This window comes from Corvus moneduloides, chromosome 3 (assembly GCF_009650955.1).
Source record: "Corvus moneduloides isolate bCorMon1 chromosome 3, bCorMon1.pri, whole genome shotgun sequence".
NCBI classification, from domain to species: domain Eukaryota; kingdom Metazoa; phylum Chordata; class Aves; order Passeriformes; family Corvidae; genus Corvus; species Corvus moneduloides.
This window is the reverse complement of record NC_045478.1, coordinates 89,596,255-89,619,206: the sequence shown is the minus strand read 5'-3', so window position 1 is coordinate 89,619,206 and position 22,952 is coordinate 89,596,255.

Sequence of the window (22,952 nt, the reverse complement as noted above, 5' to 3'; positions counted from 1 at the left end):
CACCCAGAGCACGTCCCAGTGTGGTGACATGCCAACAGGGAGCTACAACCATCTTTCGGCGGCAACACAGGGTGCCTTCTGGGACTGACGAGGAGCATATTTTGGGAGGATACCGTGAAGTCCTGCTGGAGAAGGCCAGCAGCTGGATGACTGTGGAGCAGCTCAGGCAAGACCTGACACCACACAGGGTGCCTGTTGCTTACATAAGGCAGCTAATAAAGCTGGTTATCATCCCAGCAACTCTTGCCTTAGGTGTCAGTGGCCATGTGGAGGACACCCAAAAGCAATATACAAGCTGGCTTTGGTGCCCAAGGAGAGGAATGTATAGTAGGAACTCAGCAGTTGGATTTTGTCGGTCCTTTAGCAGATATCTAGCAACAAATGTGGAGCAAAGCTCTTTTCAAAAGGTACTTAAGCATATGTGGATTAAAGCTAAGCATGTGTTTGTGTGCTGTCCTAGATCATATCCATTGCAATCTCAGGGCCTGTGTCTGCAGAGGCTTTGTTGGCAGAAGGTGTCTTAATGCAAAATGCCACCTACTGAGTATAGGCTTTTGCTGGGGTCTCCTGCCTAAATGGAGGACATAGCAAGCCAATGTGCAGAAACAGAGAATTACCCCAGCAGGTGTAGAGGCTCCAAACATTTTTAGTCACACTCATCAGAAAAATCCGAAACAAACCCAACAAGCTGTTATAGCTGCATCTTGCTCACAGACTTTCTCGAAAGAGCCTAGAAGGTGCATAAAAGACACATATTCACACCTCTGCCTGCTGAGGACAGACACATTCTTCCATTCCTTAGGGTGAGAATGTACTGCAGTGTATTTATTTGCAACCGAAAGCATGACAGGAAAGGCCTCAGTGAAAATTCATCCAAGGAAATTGTAAAAGAGCATTACAAGTACCAGGAGCATCAAATGAAAGCAGCAAGCAAAGCACACAGTAGGATGTGTCTGTTTACACAACAGGTAGGGACACTGTGGAAGTCCTTGCTACAGGACGCTGTGGATACTACAAGTTCACAGAGTTTAAAACCAGCAAAACAAATGTGTGGAAAGAGAACAAAAAATGCAACAAAGATACTAGGTCTGCCTCAGAAAGTCCCCCAAATAACAAACTGTGGGACACTGGGGAACATTTGGGAGATGTATCACTGTATCGCTATTTGCCTTCAAGTAATGCTCTTTGCACGTGTTATCAGCCGCTACTGGAGACAGGCTGCTGGGCTCCAAGAACCCTTGGTGTGACATGGCACAGCTGTTCCTCCCCTGTGGATGTACACTTTTTGCTTGGTGGGGACAGAAAGAAGCAGCAGACTCACAGCAGTCAGTGCCAGAGGGAACACCTCAGCTTGGATCAGGCTCCATCCCATAGCTGCTTGTGCATGATCGGGGGTAGATATTTTGCTCAAAACAAGATTGGGCAGAGACTTGAATCTGGGCATTTCTCCCTCGGTACAAACACTAGCATGCGCCCATCATATTTCAGCTCTGAAAAATGTAAGTTTCGCTCTGAAAATCACATTTCACACACAAAAAATTGAAATTTGACACAACATACTTTCTGCCAGAATAGCTGAAATATTGTGGCTTTGTCCCAACATAGACTGAGAGCTAATTAGAAAGCTTTGAAAGTTGTTCCCAAAGAGAACTGCTTTCCTCTGGTTATCTACCATGGCAGTCTCACTCCAGAAATACACAAATATGTCCAAAAATACAAGGATGTGTATCAGCAATTCGTAAATGTATCTGGAAAAGATAGTCTATTTTAGATAGAAGTGGTAGCATGGCTATGGATAGAAGCTGAAGCTCTGAGGAGTGTTCAAATGCTCCTTTTCGAATGTTATGAGAGGAAATGCCAGAGGTGAAGGACATGGGCAGTGCTGGGGGGAAGCTGGCAGAGGGATGTGGAATGTCAGCCACAGAAGGAAACTTCTGTGATTAAAAAACACAACAGAAAGGTAGTAAAGAATTATTCAAACACAGTAATGGCAATTCCAGGCACCCAAACTCACAAATCAGATAAAAAAAAAATCATGAGTTTTGTTTAAAAATAAAAATTTAAATCCAGCATGGGTAAGCTATAGCTTTTGTATTTGCAACAAAGCCTTTAAGCGTTCAGACTTCATAATCCCAAGCTTTTACTGATGACTCTTTGGGCTAGAAATTTGTTTTTAAAAGTGCAGGAAATGTGTGGTGGGGGGGAAATCAAACTGATTTGGGGACTTTTTTTGTTACAGCCCTTTTGAAATCCTTGCTGTTACATGCAGAGCAGCTCCTGCCTAAGTAAGACTTTGGCCTAAATATTTGCCCTGAAAAAGACTTTCAAAAATAGCAAGGCCAAAGAAGAATAGGGACGAGGATCTATTCATGACTATGAACACTAAAATAAAATTTTAAAATAAGAAAAAGAAGAGAAACTCGCTACATGTTTTGTTTGGGTTTTTTGGTTTTCTTTTTGCCTTTTTGAAATAAATATCATCAGTAGCGTGAAAGAGGGCAGCCAAATTTTCTGGATTAATTGATGAGTAAATCCACTCAAGTCAAGTGGTTTATGACCAGAATAACCTGCAGAGTGTTAGCAAAAAAAGAAGGAACAAAGATGTTAGCTGGTTTTGCAACACAGAAAAAGAAAAAAAAATACTTTAAGTAGCTGCTTTTCTGTGCAGACAGTTCCTGACATTCAAAGTCATTACTGAATGTTTAACTTACCAACTCATTAGAGGCTATTTACATTGTTTATGAGCATATGAATAATTACACAATGAAGATAGTGAAACATAATCACCTAATAACAGCATACAGTTGTGGCATAGATGAATTGGATGATCGAGGAGATCCTGCCTAACTGCTGCCAGCAAGCCTCAGCCTGCCCTGATCATGGGGTGCTTGGAGACTCCTTCCTCATCTCCCACAAGCAGCAAGTCCAGAAGAGGCAAAAAAATTTCCAGGAACACTTGCTCTAGGAGGGCCACAGTCCAGAAGGAAAGCAAGGAGGGAGGCATGCATACTCTTGCAGGGAAACACAGGTGAGAGGCCCTGCACAGAGCCTCAGTACCAGTGTCACCGCCACAGAGAACGTAATCGGGACGAGTGGTATTTGGGAGTGGTTCTCATTTTGTCCACAGGCAAATTCCAAATCAAGAATTTGATCCTGATGAAAGGTGTTTGACAGGCAGCCTTGAAGATCGAAGGCTTCAAGGTATAAAAAAATGGCAACATTGATGCAAATTCAAGTTATGTTAATAAATTAACTTCTTACAGTATCACATCTATTTCTTATAGGCTTCTCCTGACCACTTCACCATATAAAAACAAAAAGGCTGACACGGCCCTGTCTTAACTAAAACTGATGTCTCAGGGTAAAGGGTTGTCTCAGGGATGGTAAAGGGAAACAGTGACTTTGAAGACCTAGCTCCAAATTGATACCAAGTTATGGCACAGAAACTCTTCAAGTGCTGCAAGATGCTCCCTTTGCAGAAAAATGCCATGCAGGAGGAACATCCACCAACAGCACACAGTGATGTGAGCTCTTCCTCTTCTGCTGTGTGCAGTGGCCAGCATCTGAGGGAGCGGCAGATATACTGGAAGGCTTTGCTGCCACTCAGCAGGACCTCAATAGGCTGAAGAATTGGGCAGAAAAAAACCTAATGTGGTTCAACAAGGGCACGTGCAGGGTCCTGCACCTGGGGAGGAATAACCCCAAGTGCCAGCACAGACTGGGGACTGACCTACAAGAGAGCAGCTCTGTGGAGAAGGATCTGGGGTTCCTGGTGGGTGCCAAGTTGTCCATGAGCCAGCAGTGCCCTCATGGCCAGGAGGGCCAATGGTGTCCTGGGTTGCATCAGGAAGAGTGTGGCTAGAAGGTTGAGGGAGGTGATCCTGCCCCTCTACTCAGCCCTGGTGAGGCCACCTCTGGAATACTGTGTCCAGTTCAGGCCCCCTCAGGATAGGAAAGACAAGGAGAGGGTCCAATGAAAGCCACAAAGATGATGAGGGGTCTGGAGCATTTGTCTTACGAGGAGAGACTGCGGGAGCTGGGCCGGTTCAGTCTGGAGAAGAGAAGACTGAGAAGGATCTCATTAATGTATGTAAACCTCTCAAAGGTGGGTGTCAAGAGGATGGTGCCAGACTCTTCTCAGTGGTGCCCAGCGACAGGATGAGGAGCCATAAACTAAAACACAGGAAGTTCCACATCAACACAAGGAAGAACTTCTTTCCACTGAAGGCGACAGAGCACTGGAACAGGCTGCTCAGAAGGCTGTGGGGTCTCCCTCTCTGAAGACATTCAAAACCCACCTGGACTCGTTTCTGTGCAACCTGGTCTAGGTGACCCTGCCTTGGCAGGGGTAGTTGGACTGGATGATCTCCAGAGGTCCCTTCCAACATAAAAAATTCTGTGTGATTCTGTGTGATCTGGTCAGTGGTCGCACATGCACTGGACTTGCAGATGCACTGTAACAGGGATGCTTGAAGCATGGCCAGGTCAAGGGAGTGCGAGACTGACTGCTCACCAGTAGCCAAGAAAGACAGAGACCCTCAGTGTTCAATAACCTCAAAGGTAGCAGAAGAGCCCTTGCCTTGTCTGTGGATGTTTTTTCCATGACAGTGCCCAGAAGGGGATGAACGCCTCTCTGATGGGGCAGACAGGCAAGAAGGACATAGATGAACTCCAATACCAGTTTCTGCAGGCAAGCAAGTGGCAGCACTACTGTGATCTATAGCTCCCTGTGCCTGCAAGCTCCTCATGCTGCTCTTTCCAACAAGCCCAGTGCTAACCATATGCTACAGTTTCCCATCTGCTGCCAACTCCATCCCAAGCTATGCCTCCAAAACTGCCAGGGATATGTACCCCAAAGCCCAGGAACCAGCTCCTGCTTTTTGGACTGGCTCTTTTGGCCTAAATGCAAACTCAAGCTCCAGCAAGAACCACATTGTCTCTGAATGGACCACAGGAAATCTCAGCCCAACTCAGAACCCACAAAGGAGAGGCAAAGGACCCGATCTGTGAGTTACCCTCTCATCTTCTCTCCCCTTCTGCCCTGAACAAGATGGTCAAAAAGGAATATGGTGATTTATTAGTGTAGCTCTTGTTCTGAAAAGAGGCCTTGGGTGCAGAACTGCTGAGCTCAGCTGAAACTGGGCATCTCCCACAAGCAGCGGGACAGGGAAATTTGTGTCAGCTGAGGAGTGACCCTGCTGCACGGCATCCAGCTGTTTCCCTTCCTGCCTGAGACAGCACAGGCCAGCCTACCCACTTCCCTCCCCCAAACCGACTGTCACATTTGTCACAGACTACATTGGCCTAAATAGTTAGGTGTCACGTAGCCAGCAACCCATATGGGAAGATCTTACATAACTCAGATAAATGGGACAAGGTCAACGCCAAGCCCAAGATCCTCTTGCAGAAGACCCTGCACCAATAGGTTCTCATGGCCCTCCTGCAGCATGGGGGGCTGTCAGGTATGAGGGGAAGCAGGGGCTTCCCGGGAGCCCTGGCCACTGTCCGCAGGCAGATCAAAGGGCACTGCTGATACGTACAGGAAGGGATTCCTGGTAGGATTTGCAAGACTGGAATTTGCCATTGTCAGTCAGTAAGCAGCAGTGCCAGATCAGGTGAGATGGTTTAGTGAAACCACAGGCGTGGCCCTTTGTCTGTGCCCAGCATCTGGCACGGTGGAGTTTTACCTGTGTTATCTCACATCCCCTGTGCCTGCTCATTCAGGTTCCTCTCTCTATTTTTAAACAAGGTGTTTAATGTCACCCAGTCAGGAAAATTACTCTGTGCCTTCAGAAACAGAAACTATACCTTATGTCTGCTTTGCTTCATCCCAGGAGAGTCCCTCAAGGATAATACCATTTAGCAGCCATCAATGCTGCTCCTTCATGCACAAGCATTTCTGCTGCATCTGCTCTGAGACTGCAAAACCTGTGTTTATGGGAAACTCACTGAATGAAAGGCAAAGGGGGCTGAGCTGTAGGAGAGGAAAGCACAAGGAGAAGAGGGAGCAGGACTGTATGTTTTTCATTTTCATTGAAAAGGAGGGAGGATAAAAAACACAGTCTGGGGAGATGGGCCAGGGAGACTGGGTGCTGTGGGCAGCACTAGTGGAGGTCAACAGCCGGACAGTGCTGGGTCGCGATTTGGGAGCACTGGCCGCAGGAACAGGGACAGATACCAGCTGGGGAGGACAGATCTGAAGAGGGGCCTGCCCCATGCAACAGGGAGAGAGGAGTGGTCAGGGGGCAGAGGCACACAAATTAGGATAGGATTTGTGATAATGTGCGTTTTCCTTAAAGACCCTGCTTTCACTGAGGGAAGAAAATTGCCTAAAAAAGAAAGGCAGTTTCTAGTCTTGGTGGTTTCAGAGAAAAGCTTAGAGTTCTGTCCCAAGAGTAATTTTAAGGGTAAGCAGTTGGAAGTGGGGAAGGAGGGGAAGGGCTATGAAATACAAATTTCTTTACTGATATTTTTACTTAATCAATTTGTTGTGCACTTCAAGCTGGCAATTAAGAGCCAGTACGCAGGGTGGCTGCTCTCTGGTCACTTCTGCCTTGCTGGAAAATGCAGTGAGGCTGCAGCACTGCTCCAGCTCTGTGGCCAATGCTGCTTAGGAAGGGTCCAGCCCCACAGCAAGCCTAGTGCTTCCACTTCACTTCCCCCTCCTGCATCCCCAATGTCTCTCTCTGTTTCAGGGAGCGTTGGCTCCTTTATGCAGACCCTTTTCCTACCACCGCACGTTGTCATGTCGTGTTCTGCAGAGTCCAGAAAGCAAGTCTGCAGAGTGGTGATGACTTTGTGTCCCTGTGCCACTAACCCTGACCCATATGGGGACAGGGGACCAGCTACAGGTGTCCATCACCTGGAGGAAGCAGTCGGTGAGGAGTGTTTTTATCACGTGTGGAGAAGGAAAACCACAGTATCAGCTGGAGGCCAAAAATAACAGCCGGGAGAGGAGGAATTCATTAAGAAAAAAGTCAAGAGAAGCAAAGTGTGTTTATGTAAAGGCAGAGCCAGCAGCAAGCCATCCTGCAACCCGCAGCCCCACAGGGTTGGAGCTGGAGCCATGCCCACCCAGCTGCTCCCACACCCAGCCATCTCCTCAGCTGGGCTGTCCTGGCACTTGGGGACCCTCCTGCCCCCTCTCAGTGGGCCTGCATCACCAAGCTTGATGTTTTCACATGCCCCCAGCATCATCATTTGTCGCTGGGTTTGGGGCACTCGGGCAGCAGTGGTCCCTGGAGCAAATGGGTGTTTTTTCAGAGCCCAAGACCCCACAGGGGACACACACCCCTGCTCCTCATGGCTCCCCAGCTTAGCATCCCCTCTGGCACGCAGGTCAGCAAGTTCCCAGCAAAACAGTTGGAACAGACTTCAAAAGGATTTACAGTGAGCAACCTTTCTATCTCTTGATCCTCTCAGCTGTACACTGGATTAGGGGCTGGCTGAAGCCTGGAGCCCCCAATCTGAGGCTCGTTCCTCTCGTTCTCTGGGGATGCACCAAGGACTTGCTTATCCCCAAGTCCCAAACTCTGTTTCCCATGCTGGCCTGAGGCAAGTTCTGTCCTGTGTCAATGGCCTTTCCTGGACTCTGGGTATTGGGGCACAGGGGACCCCACAAGGACATGGGATGGGTTTGCCCACTACAACACAACCTGGTAAAGCTCACTAAGGCAACAGCATCTTCTCCACCGTGGGACTGCCATTAGAGCTGCCCCAGGCAGAGACCTTTATCCAGACGGAGGGAATTAGCCCAAACCTTGTATTCCCTGACTGGTTTTGCTGAGACTTTTTCCAGTAGGTGGGGATGGGATCCAAGGTGGAGTCACTTCATGAGGACAGGAAACTGCTCAAGCAAAGTTCACACTGCAAAAGTGGAGATATTTAGCAATCACCAAAAAAAATAAAGTAGCCAGCATAGTGGACAGGGCAGTACTGCAGGGCAGAACACCAGGGTTTCCCTCCAAAGTGGAGGAGAAGGGCTGAGAGGCAGTGTTGGAGCAGCAGAGCAAGGGTCGAGGAAACAGGGTGTGGAAGCAGCATTGCTGCACTTAAAGCCCACTTTTACCACTGACTCCCTGCAGGGCTTTGCGTAAATCTCCTTTGTGTTTCAGCCTACTCCTACAAAACACAGGGTGGAAAAAGGTGGGGTGACTTCCAAGGGGAGGTGAAGGTGTCATGTGTTTAGAGAGCTGCTGAAAAAGGGAGAGGACTCCAACCTGCCACTGCAAATGATGGGTCCATTAGGCTCTACTGGGATGAGCTTGTTTGCTGAGCCTTCAGCTCCCATCACACTCTCCACACAGTTGGGCTAGCCAGTGCTGTGGGGGAACTGCACTGGGAGGTGCCGGGTAATCACTGGACAGAGTCACCACTGCTGCCAGTGCCACTTGAGCTTGTTTGTTTTCCTTAATCCCAAGAGGCGGCATTTCTGACATGGCAGCAGCGTGATTAACAAGATCCAGCATTGCTGTCACAAGCATGTAATTATAGGTTTCCTGTGTCACTCCTGCTGGGAGGTCAGTGACTTGCCCTCCCTCACTCCAGCAGAGTGAAGCCACCAGTTCCCATCTGTCTCTTAACCCCCTGCCCAGCTCCAGCCTCCAGCCTCCACAGCCCTGGCGAAGGGAGGGACAGCAGGCTGTGAGGGATCAGGGAAACCCAGAGCAAAGAGGACAGGAACCAGGAAGAATGGAGAAATGGGGGCTTGAAAGGCAGACGACAGAGGATCCTCCCCCCTTGCTGGTACTCAGTACCCTTAAGTTTGCTCACAAGACTCTAGCACAGTGGCACATGTGGAGGCACCTCAACAGCTGCCAAGAAGGGGCTTGCCTTTCAAGAGAGGGTGTCTGGTGCATTTTGGGAGGCTGTCCTTCAGACCCAACAGCAGTGGGACCTGCCTGTTCAAGGAGACTCCGGTCCCAGGGAGATGAGAAACATTCTCCTCATGAGCACAAGGGCCTGCTGGAAGTCCATATGAGGACCGCACTGCCCATGGATCCAAAAAAGTGGAAACTGTGGCCTGTTTCCCCTCCTACGATCCTTTTAAGACATTATCATACATCTGAGACCATCCTGAGAGGCCTGGGCAATCTTTCCCATCCCCTGCATTCACATACGTCTGCCTACAAGTGTATCATATATGGCACAGTTTGCCCATGTTCTCCCAAAGGCACTGCAAAATTATTTAGGAGGCCCCATCTTCAACATGTATAATTTCCTTACAACTAGCAGGCTGGTGAGGGATGCAGAGAGGAGCTGCTCTCACCAGATCAGTTTCTGAATCTGTTGTACATGGGATTATCTGCAAATCGCAGTGGAGAAGGACCCGCTGCTGGCCTGTCAGAACAAGAAGAGGTTTTGTGCTGCATTTGCTCCTGGAGAAGGCCAGGTTTCCTCAAGCTCTGTTTGTTTAGTAACCTCTACAGAAGGGAATCCATCACATAGCCTCCTTTATTAATGTTGGCAATCATCTGCAACCAGCTGTTGCCCAGCTGTCAGAGCTAGTATTGTATGGGAATCCCTGCACAGAGAGCCACATCTCCTTATAGACCTGGGCTCCAAAAGAGACTTAAGGAAGAGTCTGATGGCAGCAGCCTGTTTAGTGGGGTTACTGGTACAGGCAGATGTGGCAGACCTTAGCCACACAACAAACTGCAGGTCAGCTGTACTCCAGGCTGGCTGTGTCCCCACAGCAGCCAGTATGAATGCTCATCCTTTGGCAGGAGCAAATCACTTCTGTCTGAGGAGCTGCTGCATGGTCACCAGTTCTCAGCTCCATCAAAGAGCATCTCTCTCTAAAGCATCTCACGCTGTTGTATTTAGATGGGGGCTAAAGCCCAGACTTGTGTGTTGAGGCCAAAACAGATTGGCACCTCATATGCAAAGCTAGCTGTGAAACTGAGTCTCAGTTCTTCCCTTACTGATCCCAAGTATTTGCATCTAGCCAGGCATACCTTCCAGAACATCATCCAGCTTCAATCAAAAGACATCAAGAAACAAAGAAGCTGCTATTGCCCACAACAGAGTGCTCCAGCAAAGAGTTGCCCCCATCACTGAAAAATTCTGCCTTCATCCTAATTTGGACTTGGCTGGCATGCTAAGAAGCAGGCAAACCTTACATGAGCTGTGTTCTCACCTATCACAGTTACCAAGAGCTTCAGTCTTGAAGTAAGTGCTGTATAAACCTACACGGGACCAGACGGTGAGGATTTTTGTTGCATTAAAAGGTAAATAAGCCCCACCATAAAATGTGCTGTGAGCAGAGGCACGATCTAGAACCTCACAGACAGAGGGGGAGGGTTTTCTAATTCATACCAGCAGCCATCCCAGCCACAAGCCATTGCTCAAATAATCAAGGTTTCTCTGAAACAGAAAACAAAGGAGCACAGAGGTCCTTCAAGTGAAGGCTCCCAGAAGCAGCCTCACATCACAAAAAACTGCAGCTAATGCACAAGCTTAGGGGTCACTGGGTGACTTAGCTATAAAGACACTTCTTCAAGGGGCAGCACAAATCTAGCAGTGGGAGTGCAAAGACAAACTGGAGGAGGCAAGAGGCAGCTGTGTGGATCCTGCCAACCATCCTTCCCACTTCCTCCACAGGGAGCAGAGGGGAATGCTGCAGCATGCTAGCCTGTGGTGAGGATTACTTCTGAAATCCCCTCTCACTGATACAGCCCTCTGCACAGACAAGGCCTCCATATGTAGCCATCTTGTTCCTGACCACTTGCACAGCCAGTCCCTGAAACTCCCCCGGTTTCTTTCTTGCACCCCTCAGTTCACATGACACAACACCTTGGTGTTTCTGAGTGTGCTTGGCATGATTCATAGGCACATGGACAATGGCTTGTTTTAGCGAGAGGCCAGGGAGGAGCTCTGCCTGCCATGACAGAGATACTGCTGCTTTCTGAAACATTTCCCAGAAGGGAAACCCTTCACCTTGCCGAGGGCAACGTCACATTCACTACGCCGCTGCAGGCTTAGCAGTGACTGACACGTGCAGAGTCCCCTCCCAGAATGTGGGAGCTAATCACTTCCCCTGACCTGTCACAGCCCTAGGGGTGGGAACGTGTCCCACAGCAGATGAGACACGAAGTGCAAAGCCCAGAGGTGTTGCTTCTGGAGGGGAATGGGATGCTGCTCTGTACTGAACTTCTATTATATTTGAATTTCTATATAGTGGAGGGATCAACATGTTTGCACACAGTGCAGGTAACTTTGAAAGCAAAGCACAAGGCATTCTTTAAACACCAGGCAGGGAAGAGGGAGGCAGTTATTTGTCATCTACAGTACTATTGGATTGGTTAGGACCACCAAGGCCATCAACTACAAGCCGATCCAGAGAGATCAAGGACATTCACCTCCATCTTCTCCACCACTCACATAATTGTGTCATTTTTCTCCTCTGCAGTTCACAGGAGCATCTCCTGGCCAAGGGAAGCAGACTATGCCACACATTACAGAAGGCTAAAAAATTGTTCCGGACAATCTGATTTGGATGGAAATACTTTCTTGACCCCTAATCTGGCATTTCCTTAAAGCTAGAACACATGCATTAGACATGTCAGGCAGGCCTTGGAGGTGTTTCTGTGTGCCACTAAAATAACCATGACACCCCACAATATCTTATATCTAGCAGAAGCCAGTAACTTGTGCATCAGGGGAAAAAAAAACAAACAAAAACCTTTTAAATGTCTTTTCAGCATTCTTTCTAAGTGAATCAAAAGGGAAAAAAAGTTTGTCAGTGTATTTACATGGGCAGCTTGAGATAGGGATTAATTTAGCAGAATTGTGTATATTCACTGCAATTAGTTAGTGCACTGCACCAAGCTGAAATGAGATCACCTTTCATGTCCCTTTTGGCAATATCACCAACTGGAACATCCAAAACTCAATACTGCGAGCTTAATCCCTCCAGTCCAGAACCCCGTTTTTCTGATATCTGATCCCCTCCATAAATTCAGCAATCCTGCCAACAAATTATGCAGCTGTCCTAAGTCTTAAGCATCAGCTGCCATCCCCATGTAAGATCAAGATCATGGGGAATGGGAAGAGGGAGAGACTTTTGTCTTACAAAAAGTAAGACAGTCTGCTTTTTCTGTAGATAGAGAATGCCCTATAGCACATCCCAGGAAAGGGCCCAGAGCTCCCCAAAGTGCCTGTGCTTTTCTAGTTAAGATGCAGAAGAGCCATGGAGAAGGGCAAGAGGTTCATGCACTTTGATATGTGTATTGCATTAAGACCATTTGTTGAACTTGTATTATTTGAAGATCTTGGTTCTTGAGATTTCTATGAAACTCCATTTTTCACTGCTTTTTCTTTTTTCTCTATTTATCTAACCCACAGATGTAACTGGTAAGGGAAGTACCGACAGGACATGACTCAGATATACATACAAGTGTATCACTCCACATTTATGCAAGTAAATTCCCATGGATTTGCTGCCAAGGACGGCTGCATTGCACTGGATATAACAGGTACTTGTACCAAATGTCCTCAGGGCCCTCTGAGCTTGTGTAAACGATCCCTCCTTGGACACCCTAGAGCCTTCTCGCATGATAGGGAACAGCTATACTTACTCAGGCCTGTGACCCACCACCAGACGTCACAGAATCATAGAATCATTCAGGCTTAAAAAGACCTTTAAGGTCACCAAGTCCAACTATTAACCCAGCACTGTCCTCCTGCTTTCTGCTAACAAAAGCGAGGAAGCTGATGAAGAGCAGTGTGTTTTGGAGTGTGAGGTGAGATCATACACTAGGTGACCCTGTACCAGGAAGTCAAGCCCAGCCTCATCTGTGACGCCTCTGCTGATCTTTATCTGATAGAAATGTGATTAATCTATCCACAGCTGGGTCTGATGGGGCACTTGCAAAAGGTGAAAGCTCAGTGAGGCGAGAGGTAGATGAAGGATTGATTGGCCCTGATGGATAAAAGCTTTCCTGCAGCTCAGACCAAGGGGACCAACACTGTGAACTCTGCAGGAGGACAGGGGAAAACTGAAAGTCAGCGAGAAAAAGCAATGTATGCTCCTTTGGGACACTTTTTGAAGGCCATTACCATCATGCTATGGTCAACTGCTGAAAGAGGCAGATCCCAAATTACAACAAAAGACAGAGGTTCTGGGAATTCTGAAACAATGACTTAAAGCAGGACAAACATTGCCACAAAGATATAGGAGCAGCACTGGAGAAGCTGACTCTGCTACCAAGCTCTGCAGAGGAGCACCAAGTCGTTAGGTCTTTTCTACATGTCCTTCTTGAAGGACATGTAGAATCATTCCTTCTTTAATTCTGACTGCCAAGGTGCTCCAGAGAGAAACAGAACTTCAAAAAAACAAGTGTGGTAGAATGAGCATGATGCAAACATTTAACTGCACATAACACATTCATTGGGAATTCCAGAGAATTCCAATGTCCTTCATGACAAGAACTAGTTAAACATCACATCCTTGCAAAAAAAAGCATTTCCACTTTACCAGTTAAGAAACTGAAGCACCAGGAGATTCCAACCAATGTTTCTAAATGTAGAAGTTTTAAATCAGGTGTCTAAAAGTGCTTGCAAGCATGGAAAAATGGTCTCAGTCTTTCCAAGGTTCTTCATGTCCCCACTGTTGCTACCTGAATAACTGCCAGCTGACCTACTTCAGCATCCATAACCACAAACATTTCCATAAAGCTGACAATTATTATTTCTGATAAGAGGGCACAATTCTACCACTCCATTTTTCTAATTAATTCCAAGGCTCCCAATGCCATTTCCACCTGATAAAACAGAGAAGAAGGTTGCCAAATAATTTGCTTAAAATTTCTCTGAGTTTTCACAGTTACCTCTTGCACAGATTTTTTTTTTCCAATCTGAAGGCAGCAGACTCATGCATGACTATATGGGGCCATTTGATCCTATCACTTTTCAAACAAACACCCCCCTGGAAATCAGGTGCTAGCAAGTCCAAGCAAGAAAAATCTGTGTTCCAAGACCATGGGTGACTGCAGTTGAGATCTGTATTAACATGTTCTTTCCAGGCCAAAAGAGAATTCATATCTTTTTATTGTAAGTTCACTTTATCCAGACTTCTGGTTTGGATCACTGAATTGGATGTTTAAACAAATCTTCCCAATACTCCTCTTATGTCAGGACAGTAAGGAGATTATGCAGCAGGGTTTATACTATTTTGTAAGATAAAAGCACACAACCTTTTAAACATCAAAAAAGTGACCCTTCATCACTTACAACGCAAGTAGAATTCCTGTCCATGAAAATCCTAATCTTAACACTTTCCCGGTCTGTGTTAAATTAGTAGCATTCATATGCAGCACTTCAGGCCATTTATGAGGCGCATTTCCTGCAATCAAAAACATATGTCCTGTAAATGGCCCATTTCTAAGTTTGCTTTCCTAGAGCAGCTGGCCATTCCTGAGAATACAAAGGAGAATATATAAGCGAGTGTAGTGTTTGTTGATAACTGGAGTTGGCTGGGAAATAGAAATCCTTTCTAGCAAGAAAGAAAACAATGGTAGCTGAGTTTCTTTTTAAGGAAAATACTAAACAGAAAAATCAAAACTGCTGTCTTCATTAGAGTTCCACAAAAATCAACCTTTACAAGAACCAGAATGAAAACTTCTGGCCTCCTGGCTGTCCATCTGGTAGGGGTATATTTGCTTTCTGGAGCAGGTGAGCTGTCAAAAACCTAAGGGAGTGACTTCCCATCTCCCAGCCTTCTTGCACCTCTGACTGCTCAGCTGCGTCTCTGATTTCTGGACCTGAGGGGAAGGCTGAGTGTCTGAGAGCTGCACAGAAAGAAAGTGTCTGTTAGTTCACCTACAATGCTCTTGGCAATTTTATTTTCTTCTTGCAAAAAAAAGAGCCAAGGATACTTCAGTTTGATTTTCCCAATGGAAATCTGCAATTTTGTTACAGAAACTGCTGAGTTAGTGAAAACAGCATTTTCCATTGGAGAATTATTCTGATGGAAAATTTCCCAACTAGCTTTATTAATACCCTTGACATTGTTTTGCCATTCCTCCTATTTGTGTATCAGTGTTTGGCCACTGAACCAAATTTCCAGCCAGGGCTTTCATAGCTATCATTCCCAGAGGGCCATCATGTAATTCTTGGAGTACAGTAGACCTGAGATTTATTACAGTAAGTGCTCTGGTGCCACACGTTAGGCAACCTGGACGTGTATTTCAGTACTCTCTTTCCAGCCAAGATGGCTCAAAGAGGCTGTGTGCTAAGCCCATCTCCTCGTCCTTTCATGAGATGTCTCCATCGACTTGGCTTGTTCTCTCTTTTCACATTGCGTTAAGATACATGTCACTCTCCAGGTGCTTGTGGTATTCCTACCACATCACCCAAGCAGGAAGTACCCCAGAAAACCTTCCTTTTTCCTAACCAGGCTGTTCCTGCTAACACTGAAGCCAGTGTTTGGCATTCGCAACCAGAGTAAATTGTTTCCTCTTGAGATAAGCTGTGGTTAAACCGCTGACCTCCCAAGATGACCCGTGGGTCTTTTCTCTGGGTGTGAGCAGAGCGCTGCAGACGGATGACAGCGAGACCCAAGTGTGGCTCTTTATTTTACCCTGATGTCTGGCTTTCAGCATCAGTGTTTCAGGCCCATGGCGAAGTGCTGCAAGCTAATTTTACAGGCAGTTTCATTTTCTGTTAATGCAAAGTTGTTTGCTTCATCTGGGGCCTTGGCACATCATGTGGATCAACATTACTTCTGTCCTTTGTGCACTGGTCTATTTAGGGAGTGTAATAGTGTTGATGTGTTGGGCAAGACCCATTGGTAATAACTGCCTATCCCCAGAAAGGAAGATAATTGTGACATATCTTGTAGTTGAGGTGCCTTGAGGATAGCCTCATGCATTACTTTGATTTATGAATATCATCTACAAGACCCACAGCATATGGCTGAGACTCTGGAAAATTCACTTTTCGCTCATTAGCTCTGCAGCCATTCTTGACAGTCTGACCAGTACCTCCACAGACAACCCTTGTTGTCATTTCCAATAATCCTTGCCTGCATTGCTCTGAAAGTTAAAAACATTTTGCAATAGATGGGCCAAGACCCTCCATCAGAACATGAATGTGGAAACTATCCTAGTGCTGGCCTGTTATGCTGGAGTAAGACCTTGTGTGCATTATTCATAGGGGTGTTTTTTGCCATCAGCCAGCACTCCCGTAGGGTTGATAAGTTTTGCTTAGTCAAACCTAGGCAAAGGATATCCATCTTTGTTCACAGAAACTAGAGAACCACCACAAAAAGGAAAAACCCATTTTTCCTCCTCATTGACATCTTTCCTCAGTAGAGGGAGAGGATCCAAGGTCCTACCCATGTTGTCTTTCTTCCTCTACACAGGTTGTCCTGCAGATGGATTCTCAGGAGCACAGTGGAATTAAAAGCATGTTTCACTTTCAACAAAGCTTTCTCTCATGAATGTTTTCAATACTGATACTCTTCTGAAGGACTTTCACCCCAAAGGGGAGACTGTCCCCCAAAAGGGGAACAATAAAAGTTTTGTTTCAGGCTGTTTGATGCTGTTGCAACTCCCTGTCTTCTGGAGTAGCTGTATCCTTTGACACAGAAGTTCCTAGAGCACATTTTAAGGCCAAATCAGCCTCAGTTAATAACTGTTTTTGTATTGCTTCATTTTACATACCACACACTAACTGCTCCCTTGACACAGTATTTAAACTCTCTCCAAACTGGCAATACACTAGTAATTTCCTTAAACATCCCCCCTTTGCCCCCCACCCCCCATATTTAGAAGTTGTTTAATTTTCCTTTTTTTTTTTTTTAATTGCATTTTTCAGGAGCTTAAACACAATGCCATCACAAGTGCCTTTATTTGGAGAGGATTTGGGAAAACTTCCATCATCTAGACAAGCATTTTACCCATTGGTTTAACAGAAGCCACTATTCTCTGGCTTCCTCTTTAGCCTTTTAGCAGCCACTGTATTCCAGGATTATAATTCCAATCTGATCACCATTTCTTGTTTATCTTTCCTTCTTAGACATAATACAAAGAGCTACATGGTCACAGATCAGGGCTGAGTATACACAGCAGTCTCTCCCACTACAACTTGGCCATGAGTATGGAGCAAACGTTGCTTTCTCCTTCAGCATTTTGGCCTGTCTCCTTAACCATTTATTTGCTTCCTGGAGGCTGTTTAGTTTAGGGATGTAATGAAGTGGTTTGATTACACATCCTCCCAGAGTATCTATGAACTGATCTCGGACACCTGGTGATCTCCATGTCAGGTGCTGCTCTCATACCAGTGAATCCTCACAGGGTGGAGTTCAAACACCCAGGCTGTTGTACGTACGTGGTCAGTGGTGTTGAGGCCTCACCGCAGCACACAAATAACTCATCCCGTTGCCAACACACGTCTCTGCTCACAGCTTCAGGCCTTTGACCTCTTTCTTCTCTCTTTTCCATAAGGGACAATGTGGTGCCTTTGTTTTCCAGTTCATGGTTCCCACTTTGCTGACAGGGAACCTGAAGTGAAGAGACCAGCACCATGCAGCAGTCATGGGGATTCAGCCTTCCTGTAAGCCACTGTGAATGCAGCAGTCAGCTGCCAGGATGCCTATGAGTGAATGCCCTGTAATTCCTCCCTATGCCATGGAGGATCTCTTCTGGCACCACAGGAGAGTGGCAGAGGTGCCACATAATGCTCGTTTACTCTGCAGGCACTGTCTCTGCTCATGGCCAGGCAAGAAGATGTCTGATGTCCATCAGTTGTGGAGGGGACAATTAGGAGCAGAGAAAGGGGGCCCATGTATCTTACGGGAAGGAGGGAACTGGAGGGATAGCGTATCAAAACACAGGGACAATCCAGGCACCCGGAAGTGGAAAGGCATTTTTCACACCTTCCTTCTGGCACCACAGTATATTCTGGCAGGGCTGTGGCAATTCACCTGAGGTGTTACATCATTGGGGCCTGGCAAAAAAAGGCTGAAAAGAAAGAAGTTTCACCAGGCACCCAAGCACTGGCTGCAGGCACAACAGCCTAGTTGGAAAGGTACTGAGATGTCAGTGAGTCACAGGTGCAGAGTCACATCAGAAAGGGGATACCAGGTTGTCCCCTCCCAGTCCGGTTTCAGACAGAGTTGCTGGTCCTGCTAGTGGTATTTTCCATGTAAACTTGGCAGAGCTGGTGATGCCCAGGATTAGCTTCCCTTGAGGGGGGAAGGGAAAGCCAGGTGATACTTGGAGTTGCACTAGCCTGATCCTCATGCAAAAAGAAGACTGGGCTCCTCCCAGGCTCTGTTTCTTTCTCTTGCCTGCATGGGAACCACATCCCCCCGAGGGGACAGGCTGGGAGGGCAGAGGGAGTGACATAAAAGCCCAAGGAAGCTAATGCAGTTATGCTACCTAGACAGGTCTGATGCTACAGCAGTGAGGGGCATTGCAGGATCCCCCTGTTGCAGAGAGGAAAGTAAATACCATGACTGCTTATTTGGTGGGGTTGTCCTTCCTCTCTGACATGCTCCCACTCCCCCTGCCTTGCTCACGCACAACACACACGACAGACCTCAGAACAGCTGCAAACTCTCACTGCTGTACAGAAAACAACAAGCCAGCAACTCCTCTCTGTTTTCTTTTAGCCTAAATATGATAAATGTCAAAGAAAAGATGAGAAATTACTTTGGCCTGAAGCTCAGTATGGACAATAGTGGAAGTCAGGCTTAAGGCAATTTTCTTTAAGGCAATTATCTTACATTATCTTACATGTTTTGTAGAGCATTGGTGTCCTGCCTCAGGAGAGGAATATTGCCACCTTTCCAAAAGCACCAGGCTGAGCATCAGCTGTGCATAGTCCAAGGCAGCCTGTCTAACACAGCATGGAGCTCAAAGCCATGACTTCACATGAAAAGAGGACGCTGTTCAGGAGCATCTGGAGGAGAGGGCCTGCAAAGGAGGACTGCACTATCACAGGCATTGGGAGGCTGCAGGACACAGGCAGAGCTGGGGTCCAGGGCTGGACCAGCCAGGGCTGAAGGGCAGGAGTGTGGAAAGATGCTTTGGGTTGAATGAGTTGCAGATAGGAATGGAGGGCACAAGCTGAGCTGCATGGATGACATTTCCACAGTTGCTGTCTGCAATACATGTGGATCTTGCCTCTGCCCTTGGTCTAGTCATCCTTAATGAGCCATGGTTGGTTGGTTGGTGGGTTGGTTGGTTGGTTGAAGCAATTTCAAACCCAAGAGTCAAGCTGAGTTGCCTGGAGCAGTGCTACTGTCCACACACTGTGTGACCTCATGCATGTATATACCAAGGAGGTATATCCACCATACAGTAATGACCCAGGACCTGCAGCTTTAAGCTCCAGCTCTGGGTGTTGCATCAGGTTATGTAAAGTTCAGTTGCATCATGCACTGTTGCACAATGCAGCCTGATGGCAGCATGCCATCTTCATTCATCGATCAGGTCTCATCGGCCGTAGCAAGCTGGTCAGGAGAGAGGTGTCTGCTCCTCAGGGTAACCCAGTGTGGGAAAGCCTCTCCCAGATCACCACACCCTCCCAAAATGCGCAGGGGGAGTTGCCACCCAGTTCTCTGTGGTATTTGGCACAACTGCAGCACAAGAACCCAGTAGGTGAGCAAGGCATGAATTGCACAGGTGGCCTCCTCTTGACCAAAGCTGAGACCATGTCTTTTTGGTGAGACCCTCTGCAGGCACTGCTCCACGGGAAGCTCTACCAGGGTCTGTGCCATTTCAGAGCCCAGGACTCACCTCACCATGGTGTATCTGTGTGGCACCTCTTGAAGATGGTCTTGGCCAGCCCAGCCCAGCATTGTAGCCAGCCAATGCAGCTGCTGCCCTAGACATTGCTGCCAGGATCTGCAGAAAGCATCTGCAGATCAGTCAAGGATAGGGCACTGCACCAGCACTGCCCCGCTCTAGCAATTCAAGCCATGGACTAATGGGAAAGATGATGAATGGCTCTTCCAAGGGCCAAAGGTGACAAGAAAGCAGTTGGAAATCACAGACCACCAGGAGCATACTTGAAGTTCAAAGGAAGTTTGCGTTTATCTCCAGAGTGCCCCTGATCAACACCCCTCCCTGGATGTGCTGGGCCACCCATCGTGGCAGGCTCGGCAATGTTCAGTGGATTCACTGCTATTGTGTGAAATGCTGCCTCCTTGCTAAACTGCGGCCCTCCTCTGCTAAAAGCGCAATCCCGCGATGACCCACTCCAGGGCGCGGCACTGCAAGCAGTGGCCCATCCACCAGGATAAACTGGATGAAAGCCCTACAGCATGGGAGGATCTCTTCTGGGAGGGGTGTAGGGGCACCTACCTCTGCAGCAAGGTGCTCTGTCCCCCTCCAGTGGCAGAGACCTCCAGGAATCAGCTACCAGGCTTTGCTTGCCCAGCTCACCCAGCCACAGCCATCTCACACTTTCCCTCGCAGAATGTGGGCATTTGCGGCCATTGGGAAGTGCCATATGTCATAGCCATGGTGGGTTCCAAAGACACCAAGGCATTGTACCAAGAATGTCTTTAGCAAGAAAGGTGCCCTGGCTTGTGGTCCAGTAGCCTGTGTGAGACCTCAGCCAACCAGAGCCTGATCCCTTACAGATCTTGACATCAGGAAGGGCATACAGACCTTCATGGCTCCTATATTCACTTTAAAAGAATACTTTTTTACTTCTGCTTCTTCTCTGCCCAAGATACTGTTGCTAGAAACGGAGGAAAGAAACTCCCAGTGTCTCTGTATACAGAACTAAATACCTGGTCTTGCATTTGCCATACCTGCAATTTCCTTGTGGAGCTGTAATTGAGCAGGGACATGGACTGGTTGTCTGCAAACCTACCTGCCTCTGCAGTACATGTATCTTCACAGAGATCATCCCAGCTCTTGTGGAAGACCCCAAGAGAGCCCATTGCAACAGGGATCCACCCAGACAGTGGCATGGAGATGCTCAAGAGATTTTCCTAGAGCAGTTGCTGGTAAGGTGGTAACACAGCACAAGAAGACATAGACCCAGCTTCCCTGCAGACCAAATCACCTTCAGGCAGCAGGAACATCCTCCAGCCTGAGCATGAATTTGGCACAGGAAGGATGAAGGTGAGAGGTCTGGGAAGATAAAGGAGCCTGACAGGCTGGCACGTCTAGTGATTTTCCTCTGTGCAATGAAAAGAAGAAAACACATCCACACCCTCATGACTGATTTTAACACCAAGATAGTGTACATAATCACCTGCAACAGGAGCACATGCTGTGGAAGAGGGTTACAACCAAGCCACAGCCCAAGTCTCCAGCAGCTATTTGCTCCCTCCAGGAAGGTACTCTGCAACTGAAACCTGGCTTTGTCAGGTTTGCTCAGGCTGTTGAGTAGGATGAGGGTTTAATACCAGTCAGTCAGTGGTGAACCGTTAGGGCAGACTGAGCTGGACAAGGGCATGGAGAATTTGTTGGACCTACTGTGACCTCTGCTGGCTTGGTCTGAAATTGGTGTGCTGGCTGGCCTTGTCTCACCAGAGTGTGGTGGGAGGTGGTCCCCCTGCTGCAAGGCTCCCCGGAGCTCCCACACTGCAGGGGATCACTGCCTCCAGCGACGTCTTTGCTCTCGCTCATGATGTAAATGTAATGCAACACCCTTGACACCTTTGGAAAGAAAACTGGCCTCTAATCCTCATAACAACATCTTTCTGTGGTCCCTGGACATCCCAAGTTTAAGTGGTGATCTCCCCAGAAACCTATGTGGGGTCAGGGAGTGCCACACTGAGACAGCAGGCTCCCATGGGGCAGTGGTGTTCTGTTCCATGCGGACTGGTGGTTCATGGTTCCCACTGCAGGCCTTCCCCATCCTGCTTCTAGTGTGGCCATTATTAGGGTGTGCTACCAAAGGGGCCCTCTTGTGAAGGATGAAAATGATGCTCTGAGTGACTGTGGCCATGAGAGGCCAAGACAAATACCTGCTTGGGTCCCCTATAGATGAGACTTGGAAAGGACACCCCAATGAGGTGAGCAGGACAGCTCACTCCCTTCAGAGCTGCTATCTCGGGGTTTGAGTCTTGATCCATTTTTCTCCAAAAACAAAGCTGATTTAAAAGTTTCTGGCCTTTCCTAAGCCTGGCTGCTTGTTCCTGAATCCATGCTGCAATGTTCTGCCTTCTCAGGGGCATATTGATGATAATTTTTCCTCAGCAGCAAAGCTGCTTAGGAAGCTCCTGCCCTACCCTTGTGTTCCTGACCCTGCACAGAAACTTGTCCTTCCTCTTGTCCCTCCACCCCTGTGGTGCCACTACATCAATGTACATGACCACAGAGACAGTTCATTCATTGAAATGGTTTGGGCTAAAGAAAAAAAAAGCTTCTAAAATTAAAGCAAGTTTTGTGCCCCTTTGTAACCCTTTTTGTGATCCAGCTTGTAGATGACAGCAGTAGCACAACCAAAGGCACTGTCAATCTCAGCACAGGGGACAGAAACCTTGTCCATCTTTGCTGCCAGGCAAACTGCAACTCTGAACTGTGCCCTTGGGGTTTTGGGACACCAGAAGAAGATATTGCATTGCTTCTCTTTAGATCAAGGGCTTGATCTTGCCTAGGCAGGGAGAGAGCTGGAAGCTTTCTGTTTTAAAGGAAATCTGAGCTTTCAGTTTAATCTTGTGTTTTTAGGAATGCCTGAATCTTAATCCAAGCCTGGAGTTTGGACTGTTTTAAATGGATGTTGTGTGGCATTTCAGAGCTAGTTGCATTTAATTGGTGACCTAGAGTCTGTTCTCACTGCTTTGTGTGTTACCACTGTTTTAGACTACAGTTTGATGAGAAACACCAAAACACATTTACCCACAAACCCCTCTCCAGCCTTTACATATAAAAAGAAATATGGACAGAGAGAGAGGCAAAATAATTTCAAACCAGTAGGGTGCTGACCCTCATTTTGAAAATAAAAACCAGAGACTTATTGGTAGTGACACATTAAAGTGTCAC